Raw genomic sequence first — 12,692 nt, forward strand, 5'->3', positions numbered from 1 at the left:
GGTACGGCATGTGTGAATCTCCCACGTATCGTGACCAGTTGTGGGCAGGCTGATGTGTTATATAGCCTTTTTGGTAATTACCCATTTTTAGCTTTGGCCCAACTGACACTGTTAGACAGGCATATACTGACATCGAGCTGCTGTTGGTTCAGTCCAGTAGGTAATACTATGCAGTGGGCCACCACGACAATACTGAAGTGCTCAAAGGCACACGTGTGTTATTCAATAAAGAAAAAAAAACACAAACAATGTTTATTCTAGAATACAGAGCAAAAATATTGCATGCCACAAGTGTGGATTGTTTTACAATACTCATGCATTCAAAATTTGGTGCTGTGGTTGAGCACACAGTCAGTCATAATCGAATTCAGATTAATTACTGCTGACGGTAAACCTAGAAGACATGGACATCCTGGGAAATTCAGGGGCCCGAGCACCTGTATGCTCAGCTGTATCCTTTACACTCAATTCATCTATTACTGCGTCCCTGTGCAAATCTAAACTCTCCATCAAGGTCACAAATGACATCACAGTAATGGGCCTGATCAGCGGGAAGAATTGCACGTGCAGTTCTTACATCGCTAGTCAGCTAGATTAAGATCAGGCGGTATGATAGTTAAGGTTTACCCAGGTGACATGTTTATGGAAAGCCACAGCATAAACGGTCACCCTATAGCTACTTTTTAAATACGGGAAAATGTGAGCTGGTCTTTCTGAATGCAGGGCTGTCTCGGTCGCCTGAACCTAGGCGGTTACACAGCTACCACTAAGCACTAACACGGCCCTTTATCATGGAGATCTTGTGAATGTGTCAGACGCTTATTCATCTGGTCGAGCTCAGGCAGTATTTATAAAGCAAAAAAAAAAAAGTTTCTCGCAAATCTGTCTAGGAGTGATTTAAACAGCAAGGATGAAAATGAGAATGCATGTGGCGCTGATGCAAAAGAAGCTGAGGTGAAGTATAAAACGATTTGTAAACAGATATTAGATACGGAGCTCCTAAGAGGTCAGGGTGGGAAAATATTTTTTTGAAATAGTTTTGCAATCCTACTACACTTTCCTACTTGTTATCTGCTACAATGTGATGGCGTGGACACACCTAAATAATACAGACATGTCCTGTAAAGTGTGCTTTAAGCATTAAACTATGGGGCACAATTTACACCATGTAACTTTCATACTATGTGGTTTTATATGTATTTTTTTTATAACTGCACAGTGTCCATTCACCACAAGTGACTTTAAGCAAGATAGCTGGGCTATTGAGCGTGAAATGCACAGATACAAACATTGAAATATAATACACACATTGAAAGATATTACAGCTGGAAAACTGCATATAAAGCTAACTGTACCGCGATTTTGAAGTTCAGGTTTAAACTGGAACCCACTTTCTGGAATATTTCAGTATAGATCCCCCCATACATCATCAAGCAAGAATACCAAGGAGGTATACCCAAAAGTGGTTCCGATTAAGGGTAAATCAGAGCAGAGATACCTTAGTCACCATTTACAGAATCCTAGGCAAGCTTTGCAACGGCAGATGGGGTCCAAAGATAGAGACAGTTTTGACACCTGATTCCTGGTGGACATTTTGGAGATAGAGAGCAATCATTTCCAAATTAACGATTAGTGGTGACAGACAACACAAACTCTTTACCTCCACATCTCTTCCGGAAATATGTCTTTACGGCTCAAAAAAAAAAAAAAAAAAAAACAACAACAACTTGCAAGCTAGTACAAAATGAAGATGTTTCCTCACTCCACGCTGATTTGGCCTTAGATCTCAGCAGGCCCGTTCCCCAACCTCCTTCCAAGGCAGGCAGTCACTCTCTCTCTCACACACACACACACACACACACACACACACACACACACACACACGGGTGTCTGTTCACACTGCAAACTTTATCTTAACCAGCTGTGGCGGCTGTGAATCACTGAGCTCTGGCTATGACAGAAGCGACTGTTTGCAGTTGTCAGATTCTCTCTCACCCAGCTCTTCCTTTGTAGATTAACATCTGGGATAAGGCTTTATTCAGTAACAGTCATTCTTATTCATCCAAATATCATGCTACATATCACGTCACAACAGCTTTCACTTCAGCAGTGACAATCAAAATTAGCCGCTCTCTTGCTTCTCTCAGTTTTAATACTAATTATTAAATATAAAATATTCTGGGCTTAAATCAAAAGGTGATTAAACCATGCTCCAGTTTTTTATTTATTTTTTAAGTAAAATCTTCAATTTGGGAAAACGAGAACTATTTGAATATGGTCACAAATGCTTATTATTTCTGCAGAAATAAAATGTTTGTGGAAAAAAAAAAATCTGTCTGTATATGACATTAAATATTTGCAAATTGGATGTTTACTGAAAACAATAGAATGAGAGCATATGATGACAACAGAAATGCCTGCTACACGCATACAGACGTGTAAAATAAATCAACAGCGCAACAACCCGCCATCAGTGCAACAAACCACCAAACAAACATCCAACCAAACGTTCAACTAACCAATCAAACGTTCAACTAACCAATCAAACATTCAAGTAACCAATCAAACATCCAAGTAACTGTTGGTGGACTGTTTCATCCTCAGGACAGCAGAGTATATATACCGTACATGTTACAGTATCAGTCTGCAGCTGACCTCCTCCTACGACAGGGCCACCTTTCTGGGGATGAACACAGAGTGTAGGAGAATCGCTAAGATGGACATGTGCACTGAATTTGACCGGATGCTCTGGTGTTCCACTACTACAGCACAGATGACGTCTGCACATTCTTACCCACCCCGTAAAAAATGCATCTCAGGTTGGGAACTAGGGCATAAGTATGCATTCCAGCTTGTGCACTGGGTTTCATGACAAGAACACTTGATTTCGGGTCATTAATATTGCAGATGGTGCCCTGCCCTGGTGTGTGCGAGTGAAGAGGGGGAGGAGAGGTGAGGCGAGGTGAGCGGATGGGAGGAGGAACAGCAGGGTTCCTGCATCTCGCTGCTCCCCAGGGAGGTTCCCCGTTTGTGCTGCACGCTCTTACACGAGCACCGAGGCGAGAGCTCACACTCATTTCCCCGCTTCCCATTTTTTCCCGTTCACTGCCCAGCATACATGTCTATTCCTGAAGAGCTAGGGCAAACGCAGAAAGAACGTTATTAATGCATTATTAATATGTTATTCATATTCCTAAATTAGCGATAAGTAGCTGGTACAATGTCATAATGAACAAAAAGGCTTCAGCACTTCCAGGACAGGATGACAACTCATGAGAGGCCACACACACACACACACACACACACACACACACACACACACACACACACACACACACACACACACACACACACACACACACACACACACACACACACACACACACACACACACACACACACACACACACCGAGATTAAAGGTTGTTTAGAGTGCAGAAGAAGCAGGACGGGGGAGAAGCAGACGTCACAGCCCTGGAGGTGTGAGGCTACAGCAAACACACCACTTATTAAAAAGAGAACATCAGCTGAAAGTGGTGCGACTGAGCCGGCTGGCTGCTTTACTGCAACACGACAAACACTTCAATTTAAATCCTCACTAACTTCATGGATAGTAGCGATGCACGTTCAAGCCAATCCAGCTGCTGCAGAGGGCACAAGGCTGGAATAGACGCTGGATGGGATGCCAGTCCGTCACAGGGCACAGACACACTACGAAGACCATGATCAAATCAGAGACCAATTAACTGCTCGTCTTTGGGCTGGGGGAGGGAATTGGTGAACCCAGAGGAGATCTACCAAACGCAGGGAGAACAGGCAAGCTGCAAACACCGCGAGTGGGGGTGGGATTAAGAGCCCCCCAAGCCTGAAGGTGTGAAGTTACAGTACAGTATAGTTACAAGGCATAACCAGATACAAACAACACAGTTTAATTAAAAGGGGAACACTAATCTGTGATTTCTACATTCATAATTTAATAAGCCAAGGAGAAATTCAAAGGAAGTCTGGTCAAAGACAGTCAAATGATTAGACATCACTAAAATCACTGTTAAATCATGTTCTACTGGCTCTCATTGCAGCCCATTAAACAGATATTTGCTATTTACTAAGCTGGAGCAAAAGATAAAACGCTTTTTGTTTTCCCCTCCCCAGAGGTGGTACATGAGATTAATGAAGCGCTTGACACGCAGAGCTGGGGAGAGAGAAGAGACCCGGAGGCAGCATGACTAACAGCCTCCACAGCAATGAAGCCGCATGACCTTTCTGGTCAAGGCCCAGAGTGATATCTGGGGAGTCGTACGCTTGTTTTCTACGAGTAGGAGAACGTGCCTCACCTTGTAAATGTCAGAATTGTAAGATCTGGACCTTAAAAAGTCAAAAAGAGATACTTTTTCATGAGAGCTGCAGCCACGGCCAGCAAAGTAATAAACATCGACTTCATTTTAATTAGCTTATTATTCTTGAAACTTTGAAATTGATGCCCTTGTTTTCCCATGAGTCAGGACAGGATAAATGCCCTGCTGCCATCTCCTAGGCACTCCCAAAACAAACAGGATGCTTTAAATCAAGCGGGAAGAGGTGTACATAGCCAAAGTATTTATGCATCATAAAAAAAATCGCGAGACTCGTTTGACCATCAAAGCATGAAAGCGTGAGCTGAGGCTGTAAATTTGGCTGAATGTGAATGCTGAGTCAGGCAGAGTTTTAGGCCCACACACACTGTGCAGAAGTACAGATTTACTCTTTTTTTTGTTAGGCGAGTAGCATGTCCCATCAGCTCTGTGGTCTTATTTTGTGTACAGGTATTTTAAGGGAAGTCCCATAAAGTCTGCCAAATGAACAACAGGATTACGGTTACTTTATGTACAGAAAACTGTATCACGGGTAAGAGACAACCAGCCCTTACATAACCAAAACATGTCATATTTGACGCACAGAAGTCATGTGATACGTCGCCATAGTGACCCCAGTACTAACCACATCCGCATACATTCCAGAGTATCTTCACTCAATCTGTACTTTAAACTTCTCAAAACAACAAATCCATTGTTGTCATGACGATACGCATCTCCTTTGACAGACAGGATCTCGGCAGCCTTCTACACCTTATTTACATATTTTCCAGTAATCCTCTGTGCTATAAAATGTTAAATCACAACCTACCTAGATGCACCTTAAGAATTCTATGAACACTGCCAACTCCCATTGGTGAACCACCAACCAGGAGGAGAAAGACGTCTTGTTGTGTATTTTGATACTAGGTTGAATGTTTTTTTTTTTCTTAAATGGAGTATCTGGCCAATAGGAGACAGAAGATATTAGACGACTGGCATGTGCAGTCATGCATAGTTATGCATGTACAGTCACGCAAATGCAACTCACTGAAGCCTAACGGGAACTCCCATCATTAACCTTCAGGAAGGCTAAACACCTTCCTTCCAAGCATTTGGGGTGGGGCTCTTTTATTGGGAGGGGGGGGGGGGGTGAATCAACTGGTTTGAATCATTCTCCGGTCCTAAATGCAAGGGGCAGCGTGTACAACAAACTGCCCACATTTACCTGGTTGGCTGCCACCTGGTGGACAATATGGGACATTTCATTCTGCTTCTCCTTTTTTAATCCCAAACCCCACAGTCGGCCCCCACTACCCACACTGCCTTGCTATGGGGCCCGAAACCAACAGGCGCGTCAGCATGAGAGGCGCCACGGCTCAGATGTTATGTCAGGCCACCTGTTCCACGTTCCACACAAAGGGTCTCACAACCCAGAGCGCGGACAGGCGTGAGACCGCTGACGTCAACCCTGCAGGGAGCACTGGAGCATGACGCTGCTGATGTGGGTTTTCCATGGCTCCAAGCGCAAACCTCACTACCATTATTAGAGCCGGGCTCATTTTAGAAGAGAAGGAGACAAAAGCAAATGCTCCAAAACAGTACCGCTTACAGAACAGCACCCAAGGACACGGACGGGAGATTAACTAGGGGCCCAACGAACACAGCCAGCTCTTCACTGGCGATAATTATTTCAGAATTTTTTCCACAAATGTTTTCACGTCGCTAAGGGGATGAAAAAGACCATGAATCGTGACCTTTCCCAAAAGCCATCCTCCTCCCAGACAGAAAGGCTATCACAGGGTGACAAAAAAAATTTGAATCAGGAAATTAAACCTAAAGGCAGCCACTGAACAGTTCATAAAAAAAAAAAAAAATACAATTAATTTCAAGTAGCCTAAAGTAATATAAATGTGGTCCACAGCTGAAAAAAACTGACCGAAGTTTAAAATTGAAAATATGACCTTTAATTCAGGCTTCTGGCAGTAGAGAAATTGTTTACTTGAGGTTCTTATTTGCATATATTTCAAAGAGAACTCCAACCTTAGTCTCAAGTAAGCACATTATTATCTGCAAGCATGTGAGGGAGTGTTTAGGTAATTACTTAACCTGCTAGATTTATTCACTGAAAGCTAGGATGTTCCCTCATCGATGGCAGGAAGCTGAGAGCAAGAGGCTCCACAGAGGTGCTGCGAAGACTTACATAGAGTTAATTAAACTTAAAATACAAAGGAAAACATGCAAAGACGGGCATTTAATACGAGTTGTGTTAAAGAAAGTGAAGGTAACATGCTGAATGGCTGCAGGCATGAAATATGTTGCCACATCACTGCACTAATCTGAAGAGCATCAATCACACTGAGTTCCAAAGCTCTGGATTGCAGAGGTGCAACATAGTTTCTCCCCAGCAGATTCCATTGAAATCTACCCCCCCCCCCCCCCCCACATGGGAATGAAGAGAACCCTTCCGGACCCAGACGAGTCGCACCACCCCCAGATCATAGAGATGGTTGGCAAGCTGCTTCTGAATGCTAGCGATTGGCGCCAAGAATGCCCCAAATACACTGGCCATAGCTAAGTTCTCCGAAACTTCCCAACACTGCTGTTACTCAGCTATGACTCATGATAAAGACGTGCATTTGCACGCAATGTTGGGGTCATATTGCATTTGATGTTCAATAACGTTGGAGTCCGTGGCATCATTCTCCAGTGACAGCTGTTGAATTTGCACCATTTGCATAAAATATTCCCAAATGCATCTAACTTTGAATATTACTGGTTACACATTTAAATAGATGTAAAGACAACCCTACAACCATCAGGACCCATTCTTCAATTCCTCATTGAGGAGACAGACCCTCACAACTCCTGAAGACACCTCCTGTCTACAATGACACACAACCACACAGTTCCTCTACACTCTTCAAAAAGGGGAGAAATCCATCTACTGTGGAGACTGTAATGGGGAGTACACAATGCAAAATTATTTTCATAATTTCATGTACCAAAGTCAAAACTGATAAACACAGTCCATTTACCACATCCCTGAAAATTTTCCTCATGCTAGGCAGCGATCAACAAAATAATTATTCAAACAATCAAAAATAAGACCTTGCATACAGCTAATTACTAAAGCACTTTAACAGCTTTTTCCCCACTAAGAGTAGTTTGCATGTGCTGGAATTAAAAAGTCATCAAATTTAAACAATGAGGTTTTAATCATCACAAAACATGGACTATTGAAAAGTGACGTTCCAGCAAACCCATTTGTTGTGGCTCTTACCCTGGTATGTTCAACTTCCACTGAATTGCTGAGACGATGGACTGATATCCTGAAAAGAGGCTGTACCCTGGCTTTGTGTCCTGTGTTGCCTGGGATAGGATATGTCATGCTTGGATTATTTAAGCTCCCCCTCGACACGAGGATAAATGGTTAGAAGATGGGTGGATGGATGGATGGATGGATAGATGGATGAGGCTCTTTTAACAGACAGCTATAAAATGATGGTTCACATTCAGTTTTGAAGGACATCAGACTGACTCTGGAACAGATTTTTCTTCCTCTCACTTTAATTCACTTTAAATTTTAGAGATGGGTGACATCACTAACCCCCCCCCCCCCAAAAAAAAAAAATGCTATCACACATCAGATATTTTCATCAGATAAGAAAAAAAACATCAGATATTACCTAAGGGTACAAACATCCAGTCATCGATGCTCCAGTTTAAATAATATCAATACAGTGTCGATCATGGTGATCTGGAACCAATCATGGTGAGTACAGGGCATGAGGACAGAAACAGCCCAGGCAGGAGACCCAGCCAGTGCCAGAACATGCACCACTAAAGTAAACTGAAATTTCATAAAAAGAACAGCTTTGTTCTATTGACCCTGGAATATTGTTTAACAAGCATTGATATCAAAGCAGCAAGTCTGCATAGCATAAATCGTTTTGCCACAAATTTGCCAAGTTGCACAAAGTAAAAAAAGAAATAAATTACAGTTATACGTGGTTTCTGCCCAGGTTGATTGAAAGGTCACATGATCCGGTGGTCACTACCTTGTCTGTGCTGGGGAGGGATAATGAAGTTCCAAATTGGCTATCGGCTGGTTACTCTAAGAGCAAAGCCCCTGTTTTTTTGGTGATGGGGGGGGGATTTAAGAGATAAAGAGAAAGATATCACCGTTTGCCACCCCCCCACAGTGCTCCCTTCAAAAGGAAAAAACTCAACATCACTAATGTTACATGCTTCCAATAAAGATGAAGTCAACATTTTAATTTACTGCCTTTCACCTACTCAACTGGCAATTTAAGCCAATTAAGACCACAATCAATGTTAGTTAAGCAAGCATAACTTCCTATATGAAAACAATAAGACTACACATTGAGGAAAACATTATGCACAGTTAGCCAGAGTAGGACTTTTTCAGAAAAGTCATTAAATGATGATGAGCAAGAGGCAGTTCCTTTTACGGTTAAATGCAGCGCAAAATTCCCAGTAATTTGTAAAGGTGTATTATACTAACCCAGATTAAGCAGCCATAAGGCTGATGATGCTGCTGATGCATGACGGAGATTATGCTTATATTTATTACATAACCTCACAGTACAACTGATATTCATTTATAAAGAATTTCAATACCATGCAAAGAACACTTGACTAATTTGCGGTTGCTCAAAATCTGCCGTCAAGTCCAATGCCCTACAGTGAAAGTTACGCAACAAAAATGGAACTAGTGTAACCAAGATATTGTTGTTAGTGAAACTCCCGTTGTTATCGTAAAATGATTTATACAATTACATGCGGAATTAATATCGCTGATTGCTGCGATTGACGATTACAGACCTCAAAGGTGAGATTTACGATGCGCTTTCACACTTTGAGAGCATAAATTCTTTTTAAATATAACACACATCCAATTATAATGTTTCTCGTTACGCCGAGTGTTTTATATAACATGGCCCTTAAGTAAACCAGATGTCATCGTGTGTTGGTGAAGTGCTGATACTTTGGGGGGAAAGTTTGGACTGGTCCAATGAGCTCTTAAGCATACCCAGTTAAGTAACTGGGATAAATACTGTTCAGTGTTGTTATAAAAAAAAAGGCGGCTGATCGCCGCGTCACCTTGTATCAATCAGACTACCAACAGCACGCATCCCTACTGAATTTCACCGGTCAGCCCCTTAATCAAACACTAGACTTTTCGCCAACACTGCAGAAGAATTGTCCCATAAACTCGCCATTTTTGTTATTAACGGCGAAAAGTGACCTTACCGGAAGACACGTTGATTTCAGTGTAGACTGAATGTGAAGAAGCTGGAAGCTGTCTCTTCGCGGGACGTCTTAACTTTTACCCGCGTCCAAACGTACCGTCCTCTCAATCCTCCGGTCCGGCCAAGAGATGAACTAGCTACCTATCTAAGTAATTAACGTCTTCCTGGAAATCGCCTCACAATTCGGTGTACGTTTGAGTCTGTCTGACCCTTTTTCTTTTATACCGAGCGACTCCGGCTTTTGAACGCGATTCAACTCACTCGACGCTATCGATAACATTCCAGGAAGAGAAATCAATAAGAACCTGCGGGAGCTTGCGTATTCCACGCAACCTGCACGCCTTCACAACGGCAGGCCCAACGTTATCTCTTGGTAAGCTTGCGTAAATCACGTTTGAGAATAGGGTCGAAAACTACGTTTTCCAGGTCTCTGGTTAAGCAATAGTTAAGCGGATATCCGGAAAGGTTTGACAGCGCCGGGCTTTGGGAAAGCGGGCAGGCATGTGTTTTCATGACTTGCTAATGCGTTAACAGCTGACATTACAGAAAATGTTGCATAAAATTATGCGACTGTTTTAAATAAATACATTAATGACATGACTCTGAGCACGGATAAAAATAAGTTGTTAGCTGTCTATTTGCGCAATGGCATTTTTTTGTTGTTTAAAACGCATTGGACAATTCATGAAGTTGAATATAATTTAATTACTTTATATTTTGCAAATAATTACTCTGCAATTCGCATTTTAGATTTTAAATTTTTTTTTATGTTTATGGGCCTAAACCATCTTATAGTCGCTTATTAATTTTAACTTGTCCAAATTCGAATAAAGTCAACTTTAAAAAATGAATCAATGAATAAGAAAATAAAACAATAATACTAAAAAAAGTACACTTCACATTTTTCTTTGAAAATTTTTCCGTTTTTCTTTTTTGCAGATTGTTTTTATTAATTTCGTTTTCGTCTTTCTCTATGGCTGAATATTGCCACTCACAGGCGCAACTGAAAAGTACACTTCACATTTTTTCAGGCAGTATTAGCCTTGGTGATTTTTCTACGAATTGATTTCTGCACGAACGATACAGTTAAAGTATTTTGTATGTTTTTCTTTGTGTGCTAGCTGTTGTGCTCGTGTCAGTTTCCATAATCTGTTTTGAGAAATACAAAGTGATTGATATAATTAGAAGGATCTCAATTAATAAAATTGCCTTTGAAAAATTATGTATGCATACTGTACCTAGACTGATTGTTTTTGACAGGTATTTTTATTTTGGCTTCCTTTGCAAAAGGAGGAGAACGTCAGTCAAGCTTAGACATCTCTTTTAGTTACATAATATGATAATATAGGCCTAATGCAAGCAACTTATAAATAAATAAATAAATTGACGACAAGGCCTACTCTCCGTTTGAACATTATTCTACCGTTTTACTCCCGAATGTTAAATCCTCCTCCAATAGCTGAATGTGCCCGCATTTTGGTCAGCACTTAGCAACAGTGTAGCGACACATGCCTGCACTTTACTTCTTCCCATTAGTCTTTATAAAAGCCGTTGTGCACCCCCGCTGCGGCGGTCTCCACAGGAGCAGGACTCTTCTGATTGCCGACGATAGGAGCCTTCGTGCAAGTCCCCACAGAACAGTCAGAGACTTTTTCAGCCTTCTTATGGTGATAATTACCATATTAATTAAAAGGCGCTATACAATGTAGCACTCAGCTTTGTTATCTGATATAAATACCAGCAAAATGAAACGCATGTTATGCATAGTATTCGTGTGTACTTCTTTAATTGTTAACCGTTTGTCATGAGGAACTAAATTAAATTCATTTAACATTTGGTAGGTAGTCTGATCATCATCAGTGATAATTGGTGATCTGGACCTCAGAGAGGTTTACGTGGCCTTCTGTTAGTCACTATCTGTGCCACCCATGCACTCAGAAAAAAGGGCAAGAATTTGTACCTTTGCTTGTCACTGCATGGGGCTGAACCCTTGTAATTGTACCTTTTAAGGTATAGAAATAGACTCTGAGAAACATCCCAAAGGTACAAACAGAATTATACTATTAATCGTACAGAAATGTACTTCAGAGTCCATTTCTGTGCCTTGAAAAGTACAATTATCTGCAGCTAAGTGTACAATTGGAAGACCCTTGAGGGTTGAGCCCCAGTGATGAGCAAAGGTACAATTTTTTTTCTGAGAGAAAGGTCTTAGTACAAGTGAACAGTGCAGAAGCAGTAGTAGATTATATACAGTGTTGGGGAAGTTACTCACAAAAGTAATCCATTATAGACAGAGGTGTAAAGTTCATGTTCAGAAAGTACAAATCCAGACCAAGGTTTTGTTTGTACTATCCAGTTGAGTATAAAGAGTCACAAATGCAGAGTACTCAGTTGTCCCTGAACTTTCCACCTCGGTCTGTAATGGACAGTGATGACAGGAAAAAATCAAGGTGAAAACTAAGATTGATTGCAGGGGCAGAATGAGCGAGTTTACAAGTCATTTATAATAAACCTAAGTCAGTCTCAAGCGAACAAAATCCAAGTGTAAGTCAATTCGAGTCTTTTTTATAAATTGGAAAGCAAGTCTCAAGTCATAAGAAATTAGACTTGAGACCGAATCATGTCAAGTCATGTGACTCGAGTCACCTACCCCTGCTGCTGATGCCCCGAAGATTCAAGCAAACTATACAGTTAGGAATTATGGATTTTTGGGTTCTTTACCTTTCTCACCATAAATGTCATTGTGTGGGTGGACAGTAAGCTGATGCGTCCTATTCCAAGTATGTTTTCAAGTGTTTAATGCTTATACATTTTTAAATAATTGCCTTGTTTGTGTTCAATAATATTTTTTGTATTTCTCAATCTTTACATAGCCATTAGCTAATTTGTAAAGGTTGACAACCTATAATCTCATCTGAGATGAATGCTCTTTAGACTTTCCTGTATTAATGAATAACAAAGGGATTTTGAATGTGTGTGTCATCACAGTAACGTCTGTGAAACAGGAAATGTTTGTAGAAAACACATGACTTCCTGTGCAACAGGAGCAATATAAAGTTTCATTTATTATTTGTCACATACAAAAT

At 41.1% G+C, this 12,692-nt stretch overlaps 1 protein-coding gene across 3 annotated transcripts in view; it reads right to left on the bottom strand.

Moving 5' to 3' along the window:
* capn15 (calpain 15) overlaps positions 1-9,917 on the bottom strand; it is a 62,106-nt gene extending 52,189 nt beyond the window's left edge. For 2 of the 3 annotated variants that reach the window (XM_072712606.1, XM_072712603.1), the window contains exon 1: positions 9,608-9,917. The gene's annotated coding sequence lies outside the window, so the exon portion shown is untranslated. Of the gene's footprint in view, positions 1-1,660; positions 1,865-9,607 lie in introns of those variants that run through there. The other variant, XM_072712604.1, reaches the window with a different exon arrangement.
* Positions 9,918-12,692: the final 2,775 nt, after the last annotated feature.

This window comes from Paramormyrops kingsleyae, chromosome 5, assembly GCF_048594095.1.
Source record: "Paramormyrops kingsleyae isolate MSU_618 chromosome 5, PKINGS_0.4, whole genome shotgun sequence".
NCBI classification, from domain to species: Eukaryota; Metazoa; Chordata; class Actinopteri; order Osteoglossiformes; family Mormyridae; genus Paramormyrops; species Paramormyrops kingsleyae.